Source organism: Ictidomys tridecemlineatus, chromosome 11 (assembly GCF_052094955.1).
Source record: "Ictidomys tridecemlineatus isolate mIctTri1 chromosome 11, mIctTri1.hap1, whole genome shotgun sequence".
In the NCBI taxonomy this organism is placed as follows: Eukaryota; Metazoa; Chordata; class Mammalia; order Rodentia; family Sciuridae; genus Ictidomys; species Ictidomys tridecemlineatus.
In genome coordinates this window covers 11,435,616-11,457,548 of record NC_135487.1, presented here as the reverse complement: position 1 = coordinate 11,457,548, position 21,933 = coordinate 11,435,616, and the positions used below count along the sequence as shown (strand labels likewise).

Sequence of the window (21,933 nt, the reverse complement as noted above, 5' to 3'; positions counted from 1 at the left end):
GACTTCCACGGGGAGGGGAGAAGACCCCAGGGCAGACTGTCCTCGGGAGGTGGCCCAGACAGGCCAACCGTGGGAGGCAGCGCCCGCAGTCCCCAGGGCTGGTTGGTAAACAGCTGGCACCAGGATGTGCCCTGGGGCCCAAGGTGGCTGTTGGCCCGGTGCCACGGTGCATTCTATTTATATCCCCTCTCGTCCCAGGTGCTGGGAGCTGGCCCGGGTTAGCACTGCAGAGCCAAGGGACAGAGGACGGCAGAGGACAGTCCCTCGGAGGGTGGGGATCCAGGCGGGGAGCCTCCCGTGGACTCCGGGTTGAGAGGCCTGGAAGGTGAGGTGGGCAGGGCTCTCTCTGGGTCCGTGGAGCTGTGACCTGTGTGACCTTGGACAGGGCACTGCCCCCGAGTCTCAGTGTCCCCAGTGTAAGACGCAGCTGTGGGGTCACCAGGAGGGGCTGCGGTGGTGTTCCAGGAGAAGCAGGGAGCACACTGCTGGCTCAGGATGATGTGGCCCTGGGGGTGGCCCTGGGTCATCCTGGGATGAGGTTCGGACAGGGATCCGGGAAGGCAGGTGGCAACCGGAACCCTTTATGGCCCCCGACTTTGGCTCCCTGGCCTGCAGGCTCTTGGGGGACGCAGCCCATGTCCCCCAGCAGGACCCCCTCCAGGGGACAGGGGTCAGGACAGGCAGCCGAGGGCAGGTGCCCTTTCTAGACCCCCTTCCCTTCCCTTGTCACCACACACTGATGAGGGGCCTCATTTCTGAATCCACGGCTGGCAGCAAAGTACCCTGAAGAGTTGGCACCTCAGGGAAGGACCCTCCAGGATCTGGGCGTGAGCGTGACTGTCCTCCCTGTCTGACTGGTGGGTCCCCTCAGACTGGGGATCCCCTTAAGCAGATCCCCCTCCACTCAGTGATGTGCTCAGTCAGCATTTATTAAGACCTGCTGTATACCCGCGGGGCCCAGTGCTGGGCAGGGTCCCAGTGCTGGGCAGGGTCCCAGGTGGCTGTGAAATGGGTTCTGCCTCCCTGGGGCAGGAGCGTCAGGCTGGGCGGCACCTGCAGCTGGGGAGGTCCCCACAGGCCACGGCCCCTCTCAAATCCCCCTGCTTCCAAGGGCTGAGCCAGCCCTCCACGCCATACTCTTCCCTCCACTGCAGCGGCCCCTCCTGGCCCCACCCCAGGGTGACTGTCCACTCCCCACGTCTCCCGACCTCCTGAATGAACCACCTCCCCCCGACCCGAGGCCACTGCCTCTGAACACCCCCCACCCCAGAGAGTGTCCCATGGCCAGGGTGTGGCCACACCGCCTGCTCTTGTCCTTGGAACTGGTGACCCAGTGTTCCTGGGGTCCTAGACGGAGCAATGGGGCTAAGCACAGGCCCCGCCCTGTTACCCTCCCTGCACCTGCTGGCCCCGCCCCTTGCTGTGCTCCTGCTCATTCCTATTAGCACCTTGAACCTCCACAGCCGCTGGAGCAGGAGCTGCTCAGGGAGGTGGGTGATGGGGGGGCAGCCCCTGCAGTGGAGGCTCCGTGCTGGAGGGGGCACGGGCTCTTGGCTGCGCAGCCAGACTCCAGATGGGGAGGATCTGACGCCCATGTGCGGCCTGTCCCCGCAGCGCCTCGCACCTCATCACTGAGGCCCAGAGGGAAGGACCTTGGCCAAGGTCACGTCCTGGTCCCTGTCTCCGGTGGAGAACAGGCGGAAACCAGCAAGAGAGGTTTTCTGGAGGTGACTTAATGGCCCTCCCCTGGGCTTGGCCAAGCTTGGCCAGTCTCCAGCTGCCAGGATCGGTGACAGGTGACGGAGCAGGAGGTGATGAACAATCCCATGACTTCCGTGAACTCCCATCCAATTTGGCCGGGCTGCGCCAAGAGTGTTTGTGTTAATAAACCAAATGGACTTCCCAGAGCACCCAGACAGACTGATGGAGCGTGGACTCCGGCAGCTCCTCGGCTCCCTCCACGCTGACTGGGCGGCAGCCAGCAGGGAGGGGACACAGGGCAGGCTTCAAGTCACAGCCTGCTGGAGTGGCCCAACCCTGGGGACCCCCAGACTTCCCAAGGTATAGGGTGGAAACTGAGGCAGAGGCATTGCTGGGATTGGAATCCAGGATTCCCAGGTGGGGCTGGATGTGCTGGGGCCTGGGGCCTGGGGCCTGGGGCGGGTGGTGTTTTGATGACCATGGGGCCACTGGGCAGGGAAACGACGTGGAGAGCGGGGTCAGAGTGGACCACAGACACTTGAGGCTCAGGCATGTGTTGGGGGCAGGAGTTGGGAGGGAGGTCCCCATGATTTCAGCCCCCAGAGTACTCCTGACCCCGCTTCATGGGGAGGCTGGACTTCATCCTCCAAAATGACCTTTCGAGAGCAATCGCAGCCGCTAGAGGCGCCGTGAAACTGAGGGCCCCTCTCTGACTCCCAGCCCCTCATGAACCCCTCCTCTCTCTCAGAGCCCGTCCCTGGCCTCCTGGGATCTTTTTTGGACTTTGCCACTTGGCTCTGAAGATGGCCCAGGAGGAATCTTTGCCCACAGCCTGAAATCCTCTAGGCCGGTCCTCCACGGCTCCCTCAGCCAGACCCTGTCCACCCGACTCCTTCCACAGTGGAGGCTGCCCACCGCCAGGCTCCATACCACTAGCCTCTGCCCGGCCGACCCTGTGAGCACATGGCAGTCCACAGGGGCCGGCACCCTGGTGGCTAGTGCCAGGAAAGGCTGGCCCAGTGGAGATGTCACACGCCCCTGTTCCCGTCACCAGGTGGTCAAGGGAAGACAGTGACTCCCAGCCACACACGCATGGCCCCTCGAGAGGAGGCGGCTGGAGGACGCCCAGTTTGGACACCGCACGGGCTCCGTAGGCACGCGCAGGATGTGACGCTCAGGTGTGGCTCAGGCCAGGTGACTCAGGAAACCTGGCAGGACCTGGTCTCCAGCTGGGGAGGACGGACTCACGAACCTTCAGGTCTCCGTGACCCCCAGGTGACTGCAGGTGGCCACTGTCAGCATATCCCCCAGGACCAGGCTCACCCCAAGGAAGCCCAGACTGCAGAAGTCCCCGCTGGGCCCGCAAGCTGCAGGGAGCCACCCCTCCAGCCCCCAGTCACCTGTCCTCCGCTGGAACAAACCCCTGGCCACAGACACTTTACGCACGGGTGACCCGGCCCAGCCCCTGGGTCCAGAGGCAGAGGTTCCTGCTGGCAGCTGCGGGCTGCACCCCTGCTCCCCAGCAGGGCCTCCTCACCTGTCTGGGCCCCACCTCGGCCTAAAGGACACAGACCTTCCTAGGCCTCCTCTGAGAACTGGCCCCGCGGGCGGAAAGCGCCTGGTGGCCGGGGTCTCTCAGGGATGGTGATAAACTGCTTTTTCTTCTCAAATGAGGAAGCTGCTAGAGTTGGGACCAGGACCCCGCGGCAGCACCCACCCTAGCTCCCCCTGGTGCGCCGCCTCCCCCGCCCGCCTCCAGCCCCTTCCTCCCTGGACAGCGGAGAGTGGCGGCCCCGATGAAGTGTGAGCGCCAGCCGGGTCCGCAGGCCTCCCCAGCAGCAGCCGCAGAGGGACCAGGAGGTGGCCAATGAGCTGCACCTGGTTCATGGGCCCGTCCCCGCTGTTACTGCCGCCATTCAGCATTTAGATCGCGCTCTATATCTCCGCTGCCTCTGCTGCCCGGGCCTTCATGAGCCGGGAGCTGGCTCCAGACCGGGAGTGGCCAGGAGCAGCCTCCCCAGAGCTTCAGCTTCACGCTGTCTGTCCCTCACCCGGGCCAGGGGAACAGCCTGGGCTCAGACAAGCCCAAACCCCTGTGGGGCCACATCAGTGCTGCTGACCTGGAGAAGTCTTAAGAGGTCAGAGGCCACTCACGTCTGTGGACTCCAGCCCAGCCCTGGCCACCACCCCCAGGATGTCTGTGAGCCTTTGGGACAGGGCTCTGAGCTGCCATCTGCCACCCTGACTTCCCTATGGTTTGGGCTCAGGGCCAGCCTGTGGCCGGCTGACCTGCAGGACATTCCGGAGGGGCCCACAACTGCCCCTGGGCTGCTGTGCCAGGAGGCAGGCACCTGGGGGGGGGGGCGCGTTCCAGCAGCACCCAGCACCTGGAGCACTTGCCGGGTCCTCAGATCCTCAGGCAGAGGACACCAGCCAGATCGTGAACGGTCTCTCTCTCAGCCCCCCTCCTGCACCCCGCACCCTCCCGGCCACTCTGGGAGACCTCCTTCTCCCACAATTCCCTTCACCGTGCACCCGGCACTGCAGGAGAGGCATCCTGCCCGCCCACGACCACACCCACGGCCCAGCCCTGACGTCAGCAAAGGGCCTTTCCTCTAGGGATGGGGGCTGGGGGTCCCTGAGACACCCCAGTCCCTTCACCTCAGCACCGTCCACACCGTCGGGGGCACAGTGGTCCCGAGGCCCGCCCCTCCTGCTCGAATTGGGAAGCATCCGGATGAGGCTGAGGACTGCTGCCTGTGACCCCGAGCATCACACAGTGACGGCAGAGGGTCACTGCTTTGTGCCACCCTGTTCCGGACTCCACAGCGACTGCATCATCCCGTCACACACAGGCCTGTCCATCTTACAGGAGGGACTGTCCATCTTACAGGAGATAAATTGGAGACTCAAGAGAGACCAAGTCACCAGCTACAGTCACCAGCGAGAAGGGGGCAGCACAGGGTCACTTCTAGGCGCCTGGCAGAGGACTCCTTGGAGGGTTTGAGGTCTCTTGATGACACGCCCCCTCCCTTCCCTGCACTTTAACCTTTCCCCACCTTGCCCGTCTCTCCCCTCCCCCAGACTCTGATTGGTGGGTCTGGGCCAGAAACGGAGCATGCGCAATTCACTCTGCCCTCCTCCTCTGCCTGCAGAGGGCGCTGTCCGGCTCCAGGAAAGGGATAGAAAGGAGTTGGGGCCCCGCCCGCCGGCGTGGGGCATCCTGCCCGGGTCTGAAGACCAAGCCACACCCTCCAGACAGGTCCTCTGCCAGCACGTGGCCTTCCACCGCCTTCTGCCAGTCCCAGGCGTCTGCTTCTCAATTGATTCCAAACTTGAGCACAGAGCCAGGTGTTCGCTGTGTCCCTTAAGCCCTAGTAACGACAAACACATAAATAAATAAATAGATCTGCTTCACCCCTCTTGGAATTCATTACCGTCTAAATACGTCCCACTGTAAACACAAACACGGTGCTCTTCTGCACGCACCGCACGTTTCATTTAATAATAGAGATAATAGTAATGAGGGAAGCGCGGCTACGCTGGGCGTCTGCATGTGCCAGGGGCCTGGGACCAGCGTCTCATCTGCCTGGCAATTTCTGGGAACAGGCCCTGGTGGCCCAGTTTGGTACAAGAGGAGCAAACTGTCAGCACCCCAAAGCCAGTGCCTTTTCCCAGGGCCCTGGGTGGTCAGGGATGATTAGCACCTGTGCAGCTCAGTACCCCATCTGTGTGCACCGGGAACCCCAGAAGGTGGCCTGGTTTGCAAATAAGGTCTTTGCACATGTAGTGAGTTGAGGCCCTACTGGACGGATGGGTTCTAAGTGACTAGTGTCACTATAAGGGGAGGGAACTTGGGTAGAGAGATGGGGCGCTGTGGGGAAGAGGGTCATGTGCCAACAGAGGCAGAGGATGGCAGCTCAGCTACAAGCCAAGGAACCCCAAGACCTGCCAGCTGCCACCAGAAGTGAGGAGCGGCCAGGAAAGAGCCTCCCTGGAGATTTCAGAGAGAGCTCGGTCCTACTGACCCCTTGAGTTCAGACCTCCAGCCCCGGATCGGGAGAGAGTAAATAAACGGCTGTGGGACTGGTTGGTTATGGAACCCCAGGACCCTAGCACAAACCCCAGGACGACTATTCCAGGGCCTCCCAAGCAGCCCCTCCGTTAGGGGGCACACTCTTCCCCCCGCCCCCGCATTCCCAGGAGTGTTCACCCACAGCCAGTGGAGGCCAGGGACTGAGGACACAGGCGCACACATGGGGACGCGCACAGAGGACAGTGACAGTGCAGTTCTCCCTCTGGCTGCTCTGACTTCTGGCTGCTGCAGGTGGGGAGAGGCTGTGTGGACGTGGACACTGTCCTGCTTGGGAGTCTGGTGACCAAAGGCAGGCTGAAGTGCGCCTCTCTGAGCCTCGGTTTCCCCATCTGTGGGGGGCACTTACACCCACCTGCCTCCTCCCAATTAGGGAAGGGAAGCGGGGAGGGGGGGGACCCTTCAGAGGAGTCCGGCTGCCTGCTGGGCAGTGCCTCTTTTGGGTTGAGGTCGTGCGTGCCCCTGAGCTCAGGTGTGCTCATCTGCGCCTCTGAAATGGCAGCTGGACCCCGGGGTGGGTGAGTATCCTTTCTCTGCAGCTGTGGGCCGAAATGTTTCATGGAAACCTGAGCAAGGGAGAGCGGGGCGTGAGGGTACGCGGGCGCCATGGCCCCGCCTGGATCCATCCGCGCTTTGCAGACAGACCCGCGCTTCCCTTGGAGCTCAGAGGCGTCCTCAAAGGGCATCTCGGATCTCAGAGGAGAGGAGAGGCCCCGGGGGAGAAGGCACGTTTGGAGCAGCCCTGAGCCTGGGGTTGTCCGAGGCGGTGTCCGGTCGCCATCAGCTTCCAGGGAAGCGGAGGGGAAGAGAGACCCAGGATCAGCCCAGGCGCTTGGAAAGCCGCTCTTGCACTGGGAATGCGGCCGCGGAGTCCCAGCCCCTGGCACCTCCCATGGGGGCCGTGCACGGGCCGACGCTGGGAGGAGGAAGAGAACGGGGTGCTGGAGGCTGGGGGTGCTGGAGCGGGGGCCAAGGTTACAGAGGGTCTTCACCAGCCGGGATCTGAGCAGCGCAGCCCATGGAGCCGTGCGGGCAGCAGGGCCAGGGGCAGCTCCCCCATAGGGTTGGGACCTGTCGGGGCCCTGGTGGGAGCTGACTTCACTCCCTAAATCAGGGTACAAGGGAAAGATGGATGTGTTCGACTGAGCCCCGCAGGGAGTCCTGAGAGCTCGCTGAGCCGGCCTGGCCTCGCGGTTCCGCTGATTTAACGCCCTCCGATGCCGTCACTGCGTATTAAGTCAACAGAAAGCAGAGGTGGAGGCCGAGAGCAGGGACTCGAGCCAGCAACACTGCATTTGAATCCCAGCTCCAATGCTTAGGCATTCAGACTCTCTGGCCCTCGGTTTCCTCATCTGTAAAACGGGAAGAGTAATAACACTCGGTCATGGGGCTGGTTGGGCATGAAAGTGGATTCCGCCAGGCTCTTAAGATGGTGTCAGGCGTAATGAGTGCTAAATAAATGTCCTTTAAGGGTTTGGTAACTAGTGCAGCATACAGAGGCCCATGAACAGAGGCCAAGGGCATCCACCATGTGCCCACACACAACATCTGGGGCTGAGCCAGGAAATACCTCAGGCCTGGTGGCGTGGTGGCACAGCTAGAAAACTGTCCCGGATCTGAAGTCTGATTGCAGAGACCTGCCCTTGCCTATTGAGTCGTAGAGAATCCTGTCTGGCTTCGAATTACCCCGAGTCCAGCCCAGAGCCGGCACACGGGAGATGCTTCCGGAGCTGCCGAATGAATCGCGTTTCCCAAAGACCCACATTTGCATTTTTCTTCCTTTCTCTTACTCTTGGTGGGACCTTGGGCGTGGGACACTGTCTTAAGTGTCAGTTTCTTGAAGTGTAAAAATAAGTGCCCGGATATCCAACTCGCAGGCCCCTTGGTGAGAAGCGAATGCGCGTCGGATGCCACGCGGGCAGAGGGCGCCTGGCCTGCTCTGTGCTGACTGCATGTCAGCTGGACTTTCCCGCCTTCCCTCCGCCCTCTCCAGCTCTGCCCGAGGACCTGCAGGGATCACAGGAGAGGGCAAGCGGCGTCCTTGTCCTGGAGGTCTGTGCACGACTCGGGGAAGTAGAAAATCAGAGGACAAACGACCCCTGGCTGTGAGGGAGCAGGAGTTCAGAGGGCTCGGCGTGGACGGGCCACCTGCAAGGCCTCTGGGACCAGGCGGGCAGAGGGGCCTTGGCCTCATTATCTGCCACGGGAAGGGCCTCACGCGGTGCGTTCCCATTAGGCCAGGCTGGTCCGGTGACGTGGTGGGGACATGAAAACGCTGCCTTGGGTTTTGAAAGCAGCCACCTCCGAGGGACAGGCAGCTTCTGATCCGGAGCCTCCATCAAAGGGCCGGGTGTGGGGCAGAGCCCAGCGGAGGGCCGGCTGCGGGCCAGACGGAGCAGCGATGTTCAAAACCGAGCGCTCGGGGCCCGAGATGGATGTCCTTCCAGAAGATGCCCCGGGAGGACGCGAGGGAGAACAAAGCAGGGCGGACAGGGCACGCTGAGCTCAGAGAGTCCACGGGAGCCCAGACGGGCCGTCCCCGGGTGTCCCGCAGCGGGGAGGAGCCTGGGGCTCCGTCAAGGCACAAATCTCAGGTCTGGGCGACAGTCCAAGGTCATGGCATCCAGTAAGCCCCCACAGGACCCGTGTGTCCAGCGGCCTACGGGCTGGAAGTGACACTGAAGCCCAGGGATCACGTGAGGCTGCCCGTGGTCATGGCGATGGACAGACGCCCGTGGTCCAGACGTCTCCCCCTGCTGCAGCCCGAGGGAGTGGAGCTCCACAAGGCTGAGCTGACCGTCCCAGGCCCAGGGCCTCCTGGACAGAGGGAACATTCTAGAACAGGTAAGCGACGGGCTGCAGGGTCTGGGGCTTGGTTCAGGCTGTTCAGAGGGCAGCAGACGGTCTTCCCCTGGGCCTGACGCGGGGCCTCCGTCCAGGGAGACGGAAAGCCGGCAGAGCAGACAGTCACGGCAGGGGTCCCGGGGACCCCCGGGTGAGTTAGGGCCATGCCAGCTGCTGTGACAAACACCCCCATCAGAACGCACTTGGTCTCATGTGGCGGCCGACGGGCGTCCCCCTGGAGCCTGGACCCAGAAGCCTCCCGGACACCGCCTGCCCCCTCTGCCCCCCACGTGCCCTGGAGCGCTCACGCCCAGCCCTGGGGGAGGCTGGGGGTGGAAAGGAGGTGGCACATCAGCCTTGTGAGCGCCTTGGTCTGGAAGTGACAGGGACAACGTCCACCTCGTTCCATCCGTGAGGAGTGGTCAGGTGGCCCCTGAGTGCAGGAGGCAGGAGGCCCTGGGAAACGTGGCTCCTGGCCGGGCGGCTGCTTCTCGGCGACAGGCCTCCCTGCCACCTCGGGGACCCACCTGCCACCTCGGGGACCCACCTGCCACCTCGTATCCCTGAACCCCCCCTGCCCCCCTGAAGCCCGGTCCACCCCTCCCCACCCCCAGCCTGTCCCACTTGCATAATTCATTAGGATTTCTGTTTCTGCTGAAGCCGGTTTGGGCTGGACATTTTGTCCTGAGTAGATCCCTGCAGCCCCTGTGTGGGGGTCGGACCGGACCCAGCTCTCCCTCCCGGCTGGCCGGCGCCGTCCAGGGGCACCCACACCTGCCCTCACCAAAGCCCCTCGGCCGAGGCCACACACGGTGCAATCGATCCATGACGGGCAGGGCAGTGGAGACCTGGCACTGCCGGGAGGGACACAGGCTGCCCAGCGTCCGTCGACGTCCACTGTCCCCCCAGGACGGCCATCTAGAGCTCAAAACCCTTTTTCTTTGGGTGAAGGGAGAGTGGCCCAAGAAGAACCTTAAAGGTGCTCAGCGGAGGACAGAGTCCAGGGAGAACAGGGCCAAGGGCCCTGCCTCTCTCCCGGGCTTCAGGGCCCGCCAGGCTGACCACGCCGGGGTCGGGACGGCGCCACATTCTTTGGTGCACTTTTCTCCAGGGACGCTGGTGCCAGCCACCCGCCTCACACCTTGGGGGCTTCCCGGTGCTGTGTCTTAGGGACCCCCACCCTGTGGGTGGCCGTGGTTGACCTCCACACTGCCACGTGGCCAGGGCTGTCATGGGATGAGGTGGGAGTGGCAGAGGGGCTCCAGGAGAAGGTCCCGGGGCACCTTGGTTCCTCCCTCTCTCTCTCTCTCTCTCTCATCATTTGCTCTGGGGAACCCAGGTGCCACCCTGTGCCCTAACTCCAATCATCCTGGGAAGAGACCCCCCGGGGCCGGGGCCTTGGGCCTCCTGCCAAGTGAGCCTCCTTAGGACCCCCCTCAGCCCCCCGTCGAGCCTGCCGATGACTGCAGCCCTGTCCACTGTCCTGATGCAAACTGATGAGAGACCCGGAGCCACATCCACCTAGCAGTGTCCTGAATGTCCTGAATGTCCTGAATGTCCCATCCACAGATACTCTGAGGTCATCGGTGTTCGCTGCGTGGGCGGGTGAGGTGGGGTCGTTTGTTACGCAGCAGGGGTAGCTGACACAGCTGTGCCAGGGGTGGTTGAAGCCAGGCCGTCTGCCTCTGTGACACTCCAGAGCCCACAGACGCAGGGTGGCTGAGCCTTGGCGCCTGTGGTGAAGCAGGTGGCTCCCAGCAAAGCCGGCAGAGTCACCTGAAGGTACACTGCTGACAGACAGACAGACAGGCAGCCAGGCAGGTCAGACTAAACATGGCAGATGGCTTTGTTGCCATTACACAGAGGAAGGGTTCCAGGACCCAGGGCGAGTTATTAAGCTGAACTGGGTTTAGCACCTGCCAGGCAAGCGCTGGACCCCGGCCCGGGTCCCTCGCCCCACGGCCATCTTCTGACCTGCCAGAATGAGAGCTTCCCGTGGCTCCGCCTGGTCCTTCCTCTCTCTGAGCCTCAGTTTCCTTTTTTTGAGAAACTGGGGTGATGAGCCTCGGAGGAAGGATTGAGCTGGTATCTGCAACGACACTGCAGACACAGGTGCCCCCCCCAACACACAGGTGGCCCGTGGTCACCATGGGCGGAGCCGGGGAAGGAGAAGGGAAAGGACCGTCTTTGGGTTCTGGAAACCGGGGGTCGGCCCTGGTCCCCTGCAGTGAGAAGAACCCGCGGTGGTGGTGGGGGGGGCTCAGTCTTGTGTGTCCTGCTCCTGGCCTCCGGCCCGGCTGGGGCAGGAAGGAGGCTTCCTCCAGAGCCCGGATCTGGCTGGACTGTCCAGCAGATGACTCAGGCCCCTCCGGATCTTGTGTGGCCTAAAACTGTGCATCCTGAGCCTGGCCGCGCAGAGAATCTGAGCTCCAGACAAGACACCCCTGCCCTGCGGGGAGCTCGGGGCCCAGAGCGCTGACACGGCCATCTTGTTAGCGCCCCCCAGGCCCGGGCCCCAGGAGCTGGGGGCACCCAGGGACAGGCCGACGGACGGCCACCCCGGAGACCGAGTCCCAGCCCAGCTAGGTCACTCAGCATGCAGTCTCCCTGGGGGCCCTCAGCCTCGTCTCTGTAACATGGGGAGGCCGGACGTGACCACTGGGAGCCTTCTGGAAGTGACAGTCCATGTTTACCAAATCAGGAGCCGGACCTTCAAACGGGCCCCGGCAGGAGCTGACGAGGTGGCCCTGAGCATGACCCTTGGACTCCGGTGCTCAGGGCTGGAAGGGGCCTCTGACAGGAGCGGTTCAGCCTCCAGTCTGGGCCTCCTCGAAACTCCCCAGCCTCCCTGAAAGACGGCCACCCGGGCCTCTGTGGCCCACCCCCCTAGAGAAGACCCTGGCCGGCACCCGGTCAGCGGCGGCAGGTTTGACTGACGGAACTGTCCAGGGGCCGCCAGCACCGCCCAGCACCAGGTGTCCACCTGCCCGTCACTGAGATGCCGAGAAGTTGTTTGTCGGACACCCAGTCTGATGGGAGGGACAAAGGCCCCGGGAGGGCGCCCGAGCCCACCAGGCAAACGTGGACGGAGTGACACCCCGTGTCCTGCCACCTCCCGGTCAGGAAGCCCCTCCCTGCTGCTGGGCCTCAGCGTCATCCAAGGGGGGACACCTCCAGGAGGCGGGTTGGCTGTCTGGAGGGTCAGTGGCACAGTCCCCGAGGGCCAGGCCTCGCCGTCCCCACCCATGGCGCCGGGGATGGCTTGTCACCAAGAAGACGAGTGGATGATGTGACACCCGAGGAACCAGGCACCCGTGACACCTCTAAAGTCATAAAAGGCCCGGCCACCCTGCCCGGATCCCGCAGGCTCTCTAGAAATGACCAGCGGGTCCCGTGTTCACATGGAAACGCGAGGGAGGCAGGTCAGCCAGCAAGGACCCGAGGACCGAGGCTCCCCGTCAGGTTCTGGTCATCAAGACCGTGCCCCATGAGCATGAGGCAGGAGCAGACCCACAGGACCGAGGGAGGAGGCCAGAAGTCAACCCTTACCTGTAGGGTCAATTGATTTTTTAATTTTTAAAAATTCGTTTGAAATGGGGATCTTCCTGGGTTGCTGAGGCTGGCCTCGAAATTGACATCCTCCTGCCTCAGCCTCCCAAATCACCAAGATTATAGCCATGCGCCACCAGGCCCCAGCTTTATGGTCAACTGATTTTCGACAGAGATCTTAAGATATTGCCCTGGGAGCCAGGCACCGTAGCAGATGTCTGTAATCTCAGCAGCTCGGGAGGCTGAGGCAGGAAGAAGGCAAGTTGGAGGCCAGCCTCAGCAATCTATCTCAAAATAAAAAATAAAAAGGGCTGCTGAGGGGATATAGCTCAGTGGTAAAGCACCCCTGGATTCAGTCTTCTGTATCCCCCTCAAAAAAGAATCTTCCACTGGAGAAACAACCCTCTTCAATCCATTGGTGCTACGGAAATCAGATGTCACGTGTTAAAAACAAGAACCCAGTTTAGACTTTCACCTTACGTCACACACATAAATGAACTCTAACTGGATCACTGCCCTAAAGGCTCAACGAAAGCTATAAATCTTTTTAAGAGAAAATTTGGGGAAAAAAAAAATCTTCATAACCTTGGATTGGACCAAGGTTCTTATCCATGACAGTAATAGCATAATTGATGTAAAGAAAAATTGATAAATTGGATTTTATCGAAATTAAAAACCCTTACACTTTAGGAGATATCACTAAGAGGCTAAAGAGAAAAGCCACAGACTGTAGATACCTGATAACAGGCTCGGAGCCAGAATATATGTTAAATACACAGATACGTTTTTTTAAAAAGCTACGTAATTGTTAAGGAAAAGAACCTAATAGGCAGAAGATTAAATAGACATGTCATCCGAGGAGACGAACAACAGCCAGGTGGGGCGGGGCTCAGTGGGAGAGTGCCTGCCTGGCACGTGTGAGGCACTGGGTTCGATCCCAGCACCCACATAAAATAAACAAAGATACTGTGTCCATCTACCTCTAAAAAAACTGTAAAAATATTACCCAGGGCTGGAGATGCAAAGCAACTGGAACCCTTTGGCCATTCTGATGGCGTTTAATGGTACAGCTCCTTGGAAAACAGTTTTTGGCAGTTTCTTATTAAAACATTTTTTTTTTTAAATATGAAGCTCCAATAATCCCACTCCAAGGATTGCATCCAGGAGAAATGAAGACATAGATCTACCTCGAGACTTGTATGTGAAAGCTCATAGCTGCATTATTCATCAAAGGAGAAAAAAACGGAAAAAATCCAAATGTCCATCAATAAGTGATCCTCTGAGATGTCCATGCGGTGGAATACTACTTGGCAATGAAAAGGAATGAACCCTTGATCCATGCAACCCAACAGATGAACCTCAAAAATGCCTCAAAAAAGAGCCCCGGTGGAAGCCCCTGCCTAGTCCATGCTTCCGTTTGAAGGACGTGACAGACGCTGACCTAGACAGAAAGCGGAGTGTGGTGGCCTCAGGCTGACGGTGGGCCTGCGGTTAACTGAGAATGTGTGCGAGGAAGTTTGGGGGGATGCTGGGAGGTAGTGATGGTGTGCGACTCTCTGCGTTTGTTAAAATTGTGGGGGAGAAGAAGATAGCATGACTGCACCTCGGTGGCCTTTTGCTCTCTTGACCCTCCGTCATGTCCCAGTGGCCTGTGGAGGGGGCCTCTGGGAACTGGCCTCACTGCGTGGACTCTCCAGGCCCAGGGGAGCCTTCAGGTGACCACAGACCAGCTGACACCTTGACTAACAGGCCACGTGAGACGGAGCCAGAAACCCAGCTACACTGTCCCCAGACCCCCCACCCCACCCTCAGAAACCACACAAAACAGGAAGCACTTGTGATTGCGGGTTGCCGACGGGGGCCCGTTTGTTACGCACCATAGATAACCAAGACACGTCACCTCATAGTGACCCTCGCAGCCGGAGTTCCAGGTAGATCTCCGTCCTCCTCACAGAGCCACAGAGACGGGCCCAGGGCTCTGGTGCCAGGGTGTCCCGCTGGCAGGGGCAGGGCGGGCCCACCTGCGTCCTTCCTCCCCACCTCTCACTCAAGCCCCTGAACCAGGCCCCACGCGAGAAGCCACGGCAGGAGGAAGGGTCAGCGGGGCCAGCTCTGGCCCAGACCTGGGGTCTGATCTGATGGCGGAGCAGGGCGCCGAGCAGAGGCCCTCCCGCTGGCCGGAGTGGCCGTCCCCCACAGCCTCCCCGGCGGCATTCCCATTCAGCCCTCCAGCCGCCAAAGCCCCTTCAATTCCGCAAAGAGCCCGGAGCCTGAGCGGGCGTCCTCCCTCCCTGGAAGCCGCGAGCGGGGAAATTGGACAGTAATGTGTTGTCGCTCAGACGGTTCAGCTGGAGCAGGTGAATTATGATGCCGTCCCACTTTATCCCGCGTAGCATCTTTCATAAGAGCGAGTCTCAGAAACACTTTGGAGAAGGAAATGATAAATAATTGCCCAAGGGGACAAAGCCAGAGATGGAAGCCCCAGGCGGTGGGAGAGGGGGGCCACGCGGGCCCGGAGCCCCTGTGTGCAGGGGGCTGGGGCTTGAGTGCTGGCTTCCGGAAGCTTCTGGCACCTTCTGGAGAGGAGGCCCCCAGGCCCCACACCCCTAGAGGAGACTGAGCCACCGGCAAGGACCTGGAGCCCCTGCCATCTGAGATAGCCCTCTGCATGGGGGACCCTGACTCACAGACCTTCCTGTTCCACCCAGAACCCTCCGTGACTCCCGTCTCCTGCAGAGCCGAGGCCGTCCCACTACGGAGGCCCAGACCACCCCACCTCACCACTCTCCTGGCTTCTCTCTGACCCTGAAACTGCTCTCCTTGCTGTTCTTTCCATACGGCAGGCAGAGGGGCCTGCCGCAGGCCCTTTGCACTGGCTGTCTCATCTGCTAGGGACCCTCTTCTCCTAAATACCCACAAAGCCAACTCCCTCACCTCCTTCAAGTCTTTGTACCAGATCACCTTCTCGGTACCCACCCGCAGCCCTCCACGCCCACACACATTCAGGGCACACTCATGACCAGGCTTCTCACAGAGGCTGACTTGGGAGGTTGTGGCCCCAGTGGGCGGTACCCTGGGCTCTGGGCCCAGCAGAGCCATGTCTTACTGCCCACTCGCCCACTTGCTGCTCTCTAACCCTGGGCAAGACTCATGGCCACTCAGCCACAGAGGAGACAGTGGTGACATGGCCACCCTGTCGGTTAGGAGCCAACCACCCATGTGTTGTCCGTAGTGCAGATGGGGAAACTGAGGCACAGAGAGGCCAAGTGGGGACGAGGTAAGCTGCTCCTTCACCCAGGGATTTGCTGAGAGGGCAGAGGAGGGGAGCAGCCCCGGCTGGAGACCACAAGGTGCAGACCAGCACTGAGGGAGGGGTCCAGGCCTGAGTCCTCAACGGTGGAGGCTGATTCACCCAAAGGGAAGTGAGAGCCCCGCTCAGCCACGGGACAGCTGGCCCCGGGAGTCTCCATGCAGGAAGGTCCCCGAGGAGACCAACGCACTGTCCCGTTTCCAGTTGAGATGGGAGGTTCCCCAGGGGACCCAGCCAGGCGACCACCCAGCAGGTCCCCAAGAACCTGGGAGTGACCCGCCCTGCCCACCCCTGACGCACTGGCTCTTTTCCGGGCCTGACTCCTATTGACCCATTCGACGGGGAACCAGGTGCCATCTGACTCCTGAGTCGGCCAGAGCCTGGGGCCCGGGACCTGGGGAGGCTCTTCTGGAGGCTGACAAGCCCCTCCGACGTCTGCATCCGGTCAGGCCTGGGCAGGGGCGGGGAAAAGGGCGGGATGGGGCAGGGAATGGGCGGAGAAAGGGGCGGGGCCAGGGCAGGGCCCAGGGCGGGGCGGGGCGGGGTCGGGGCAGGGCGTGGCGTGGCAAGGGGACGGGGCGGGGCCAGGGAAGGGAAGGGGCGGGGCCAGGGCAGGGCACGGCGCCCCTGCGTGGCTTCTGGTGCCCGTGGGATTCCCACGTGCAGACAGCAGCCGGGGAGGCAGAGGCTGCTCGGCCTCTGGGAACACCTGTCCGGAGGCCCTCACCCCCACTGTCCCACACAGAGGTGTCCAGTTGGGAAGCGAAGATGTCTCAGCACAGTCTGAGTTTGAAATAAAGGTGGCCCCTTCCCGAGGACAGATATGGGGGTGAGTGTCACCTGCCGGTGGGACGGGGATGCGGTGGGGAACAGGAGACTTCAGATCTTACATTCAGCCTCTGCTCATCAAAACCGTCCCATGCCCAGCACCAGGGGCCAAGGGCCACCGGACCAGGCCCCAGGGCCGCAGGGGTCACTGAGAAGTGGACCTAGCTGGGAACAGAGCCCCCGACCCCTCCCAAGCCTGGTGAGCCCATGGCCTGGTGACCGAGCCAGCCTGACACAGCTCCCTCCAGCCCGTGCTTCTCATTTGGGGAGACTCGACCCCCGAGGGGACATCTGGCATTTGGGGTCGTCACAGTGGGGTCAGGGCAGACTACTAGCATCTATCAGGCAGAGGCCGGGGTGCCACCAAACACCCCACAGTGCACAAGACAGTACCACCACAAAGGGTCACAAGTTCCAAGACGCTGAGAAGGTCCCCTATGTCCTTCCAGAAACCCAGCCCCTCCCTAACGTCACAGGCAAAACTCACAGGCCCCAGACGCGCCTGTGAATCCACCCAGGGCAGCAGCATCTTAAGCCTTGGTCCAGTTCTGAGGCCACGCCTGGTGGAGTGCCGCAGTGTGGCTGGGCACAAAATCACGAGGCACCACACACCTTGTAGATTCAAACAGCAACTCTATTCCCGAACTCTCACCGGCCCTGTACAAACACGTTCTGGGGAAATCCACGTTCTGGGCAAAATCCACCTTCTCCACCGGGCTCCGAATCCCAAATACTCTCCGAACTCAACAGGAACTCAAGGAGTGGGCACGCCTGAGGCAGCAGGATACGCCCTATTCCCAGCAGGGTCCACCTTAAACCTGGAACCACCCTAAACCCAAGGAGTGAGATACTCCCTAATCCCAGCAGGATACACCCTAAACCTGGATCCGCCCTGGTCCTTGAGCAAGGTCACTTTACATCCAATGTCACTGCAAATGACCTGGGGAGAGTCCTTCAATATGGAGAGTCCTTCCTCTAAGCAACATGGGTAGGCTGACAAAGAAACTGCCACTGTCATTCCTACTTGGCAATGGCTCTCAGCAGGGGAGTTGTTCGATTGTCTCACGCCCAGCATGGGGGACAGCGCAGAGTCGGGGACCTGTGCACGGTGTGTGGAGACGTGGCAGGTGGTCTGCAAAGACACTCAGAAGCCTCTCTCCTCTTCTCACCAAATTCTGAACCCACTGGGAAACCACAAAGGGGCAGAGGTGGGCGCCAACGTGCCCCCTTTGGTGACAGAAAAAGCTACTCTGGAGAAAAGCGCCCAGAAATGCAGGCGGGTCTGTCCCAACTCCAGGATTCAGGAGAGCAGCCCAGGTTGTCACCGAGAGCTCCAGCCCCTCGCCACCCAGGCCGCTCACGAAGGTGACGTTCACGTCCAGACCAGCCCTGTCCAAAGGAAAAGGCCACAGGCCACACTCATATGATGAAATGTTCTGATTGGCCACGTTTAAAGAGAGGAACAGGTGGCACTGATTTCAAACATTTTCTTTATTTAACTCAATATCTCTAAAACATCATTTCAATAAAAGATCAATATAAGCTCATTAATGAGGTTTTTTATATTCTTGTATTCCAATCTTGCTTTCAAATTTAAATTTTACATGAAGGACTCCCCTCGATTCAAGCTAGCCACATCGAAAATGCTAAGAGCCACCAGTGGCCAACCGTCACCACCGTGGACAAAGGGACGAGGGGACAGGGAATCAGGCCCGTCTCCTGAGGACAGCAAGTTCCAAGTGGGGAGAAGATGGGAAGGACGGAGCTCGAGAGCCAAATCCACCAAAGAGCTCGCTCTGGGTCCCCTGGGACGGCAGCAGAGAAGCCAAGAATCACACTCACTGAGCTCCCCGCGAAGGAGACAGGGACTGGGGACAGATTCTTCCTGGTGGGTGGGTGGATGGACGGACAGGAGAATGGGTGGGTGGATGGGTGGATGGGTGGATGGTGGATGGATGGAAGGACAGGTGGATGGTGGGGTGGGTAGATAGGTGGATGGGTGAATGGATGGATGGATATATGGGTGGGTGGATGAGTGGGTGGGAGGTGGATGGATGGACGGACGGACAGGAGAATGGGTGGGTGGATGGGTGGATGGTGGATGGACAGGTGGATGGGGAGTGGATGGATAGATGAGTGGATGGGTGGATGGGTGGGTAGGTAGGTAGATGGATGTGTAGATGAATAGGTGGGTGGATGGATGGATAGATGGGTGGATAAGTGGCTGGGTGTGTGAATGGATGGGTGAATAGGTGGGTGCGTGAGTGGATGGATGAATGGATAGGCGGGTGGGTGGGTGGGTGGAAGGATGGATGGATGGATACATGTGTAGATGGGTGGACGGGTGGGTGGGCGGGTGGATAGAAGGATGGATAGGTGGGTGGGTGGATGGATGGATGGATTGCTGGGTGGGTGGGTGGAAGGATGGGTGTGTGGATGGATGGATGGATGGATACAGGGCAGATGGTGGCCAGGTGGATGGCCGGGTGGGTGGATGGATGGGTGGACGGGTGGGTGGATAAATGGACAGATAGGTTGATGGACAGATCAATAAATGATGGATCATTAAGGACTAGATGATATGAAACCCAGGTTAACATACTCTATCAGGGCAGGGAGTCAATTTCAGTTTTAAAAACTACAAATGCCAAATTCTTACGGAAGAGAATACTGTGCTTTGGGTGGCAGTAGGTCCTTGTCTTGAAAAATATCCGAATCCCAGCCACTGTCACCCCCTTCAACCCCTGTGAGTAGGAGAAGCAGAAATGTCCAAACAGTAAATGGCACCAGGAGAAGCACCTCTGCATAACAAACGCCGGGACGCGGGTCCTTGAAGAGCAGGACCGACGTGCACAGAGGATGTTTTTGACCCCACTGTTTGCATCTTTATTGCTAGTGTCTGGCCTACAGCGGGTGCCCAATAAATCTCTGTTAAATTAACAAATCATTCAATTTACTCAAAAGGGTCAGAGAGAGAAATCTGCTCGGGGCCGTGCCTCTACCAAACGGACGCACTTGAATTTGAACCCAAGGGGAGTGTGGGGTGATGCAGAGAGAACAACTTCTTCTTTGGGGCCCATGCATCAGATCCGCCCTGCAGCCTGCTCACCTGGAAGAGCACCCCCACACAAGTTCAAGGTCACGGCGGTCTTCTCCACTTCTCCAGCTCCCACCGCTGAAGCTGCTCTGGCCACACCCCGAAGTGGAGGGCGTCAGGGGGGAGAGAAACTCATTCCAGGTAGGAAGAGGGGTGCTGGCTCCGGAGAGCCACAGTTATATGCTCAGGACTCTTGAGCTAGTGGCTGAACACAGCCATTATGAAAAATCAAATTATACAAACTTCCCATCAAATAAATGGCACCAAAACAAAGACAGTGAATACATAGAATTCATCATCTCCTCGTCCTTCTACCCTGGTTCCCTGCTGTCAGCTCTTGTCTCCTGGGCCTGAGAGGTACCCCAGGGGGTGTCCCCCCAGCATCTCACCCAGCCCCGGGCTGAATGGCGTCCCACGGGGGTGCTTACACCAGGGCAAGTGGCAGACGCCACAAGCCGCGTCCTGCTCTGGTTACTGTCCCAGAGAGGTGGTCAGCGTCCCTCCGTACAGGACGTCCCAGCAGGCTCACCCCAGAGGCCACAGTCACACACACACAGTGGGTTCCAGGACTGTCCACTGGCCTGTGGAGAGCTATGAGACGGCCACCAGCGCTCAGAAAGGACACTGCTCTTCAGAGAGGGCACCAGCTCCGGCTTCTCTGGGGCGCGTCCCTGCGGGGGTGGGGAATTCGGGGCACCTCCCTCGGGGTCTGGCTCCCCCCACCACCTCGACAGGGAGCCTCTGGGACCCCGGGCTTTGGCTGAAGCTCTCCACAGGCGCCCAGCCCCCGCGTCACTGCCGCTGCTGAGTGGGTCAGAGCAGGTCTGAGTCTCTAATGAGCAGGTGGCACCAGGCCCAGGGCTCCGTCCTGCGGCCCCCCGCCCCCGCGGGGATGGAGTGGATGGAGCCGTGTCCTGCATCCACCCGCCCAGCCTGTGTCGGCTTTGGATGCCTCTGGAGGGCGGATCTGGGGCTCGAGTGGGACCCCGGGAAGCAGGCACCGGAGCAGAGACCTCTGCGGGGACGGTCCGCCCAGCCAGCCGCCCCCGCGAGAGCTCCGAGGGCCTGTCATCAGTCCCCTGCCTCCTTCCCGGGGCTCTGTCATTGGCTGGGCCTCCCCGGGGTGTCCTGTGCTGCTGGCCACTGTCCAGGCCTCTTGCTGACCCTCCGGCCACCCCAAGGCAGGCGCGGGAGACCCTCTTCCTCAGGAAGGAAGCCAGCCCCCAACCCTCGAGGCCAGCCGCCGTCCACGTCGCTCGGGCTGCAGACACACAGTTTCTTCTGTGTGACATTTGCTTGAAACAGAGATCCCAAAATAACCCCAGGGCGGCGGGGACTTCCACATCAGACTCGGACACGGAGGGGCTCCCCGGAGGGGGCTGGTGGCCATGGGGCCGCGGGAGGACTGGGGAGGGCCAAAAGGCTGCCACCGGAGAGGAGTGGCCACTAGTGAAGGTAGAGGGCATGGGACCAGCAGAGAGGGGGCAGGAAGATAGGGCAGAGGGGCAGGAGGGGTGCGTGGGACTGGTGGGTGGACAGGCGCATGGCGGAGGGTGGAGACGAGTGTGGGTGAGTGGATGGGGGAGGGGGGTGGCAGGTGACAGGTGGGGACGCACAGGGGACAACAGGGATGGCCCTGAGAGTAGTGAAGGAAGCGGAGGACTGCCTAGGTGGACACAAGCTGAGTGGATGGAAGAGCACACAGTAGGTGTGCAGCACACAGTAGGTGTACAGACAGTGTACCGACCAGAACCGACCAGAGGACAAGGAAGGGAAGAGGGAGGAGAGGCCCCCTCGGAGCACGTGCCGAGGACCCTGGGAGGGAAGAGGAACCCCCTCCCACAATGACCAAGGAGCCACCAGGACCAGGGCTTCCAGGTGACACGGACACGGACAGCTCACTTCCCCCAGGGGCCCAGCCCTTGGGCAGCTCCTGGAGTCCCTGGCAGGAGCTGGGCTCCTCTGTCCCCTGTCTGGTCTTCCACACGGCAGCGCCTTGGCAGGTCCCAGGAGTCAGCCGTGGCCGGCTGCTCTGACCGTCTCTGTCCTTGGGTGACCGCTGTTTTCCCAGAGAGTGGCTTTTGAAAGGACGCGTGTCACCTCGCCTGCCTGTTGTCCACCAGCCTCATCCTGGAGCCCAGGTTCCAAGGAGCAGCCTGCCGCCTCTGTCTGTCTGTCTGTCTGTCTCTCCTCCTCTGCCCCTCGCAAGCCTCAGCCTCCTTCTGGGCTCCCGTCCACGTGGAGCTGACGCAGGCCGCACAGCCCGGTGACCAGCTGGCCCAGGCGGGAGCTCGGCTCCTCCCGGGCAGGATCCTGTCCTGAAGGTCCGGGGGCGGGCAGCGGAGGCCGAGGCCCGAGCGTGCCAGCCCCAGGTCTTAGCCCAGGAGAACCGAGGCAGGTCCAGGAGCGAGGCCCTGGGGAGGGACTCGTGGATCCACTGGTGGACGGGGAGGTCACCACCATGTCCCCAGGTCCTCCCTGTGAGCTGACAGAATGTCATGTCGGGGCAAC

General features: G+C 60.8%; 1 long non-coding RNA gene across 1 annotated transcript; it reads left to right on the top strand.

Annotated features, from left to right (window-relative positions):
* The first annotated feature begins 209 nt into the window (after positions 1-209).
* On the top strand, positions 210-5,118 carry LOC144367902 (uncharacterized). The gene is made up of 2 exons (XR_013427521.1): positions 210-4,709; positions 4,857-5,118. It is a non-coding gene; the product is annotated as an uncharacterized LOC144367902 (long non-coding RNA).
* Positions 5,119-21,933: the final 16,815 nt, after the last annotated feature.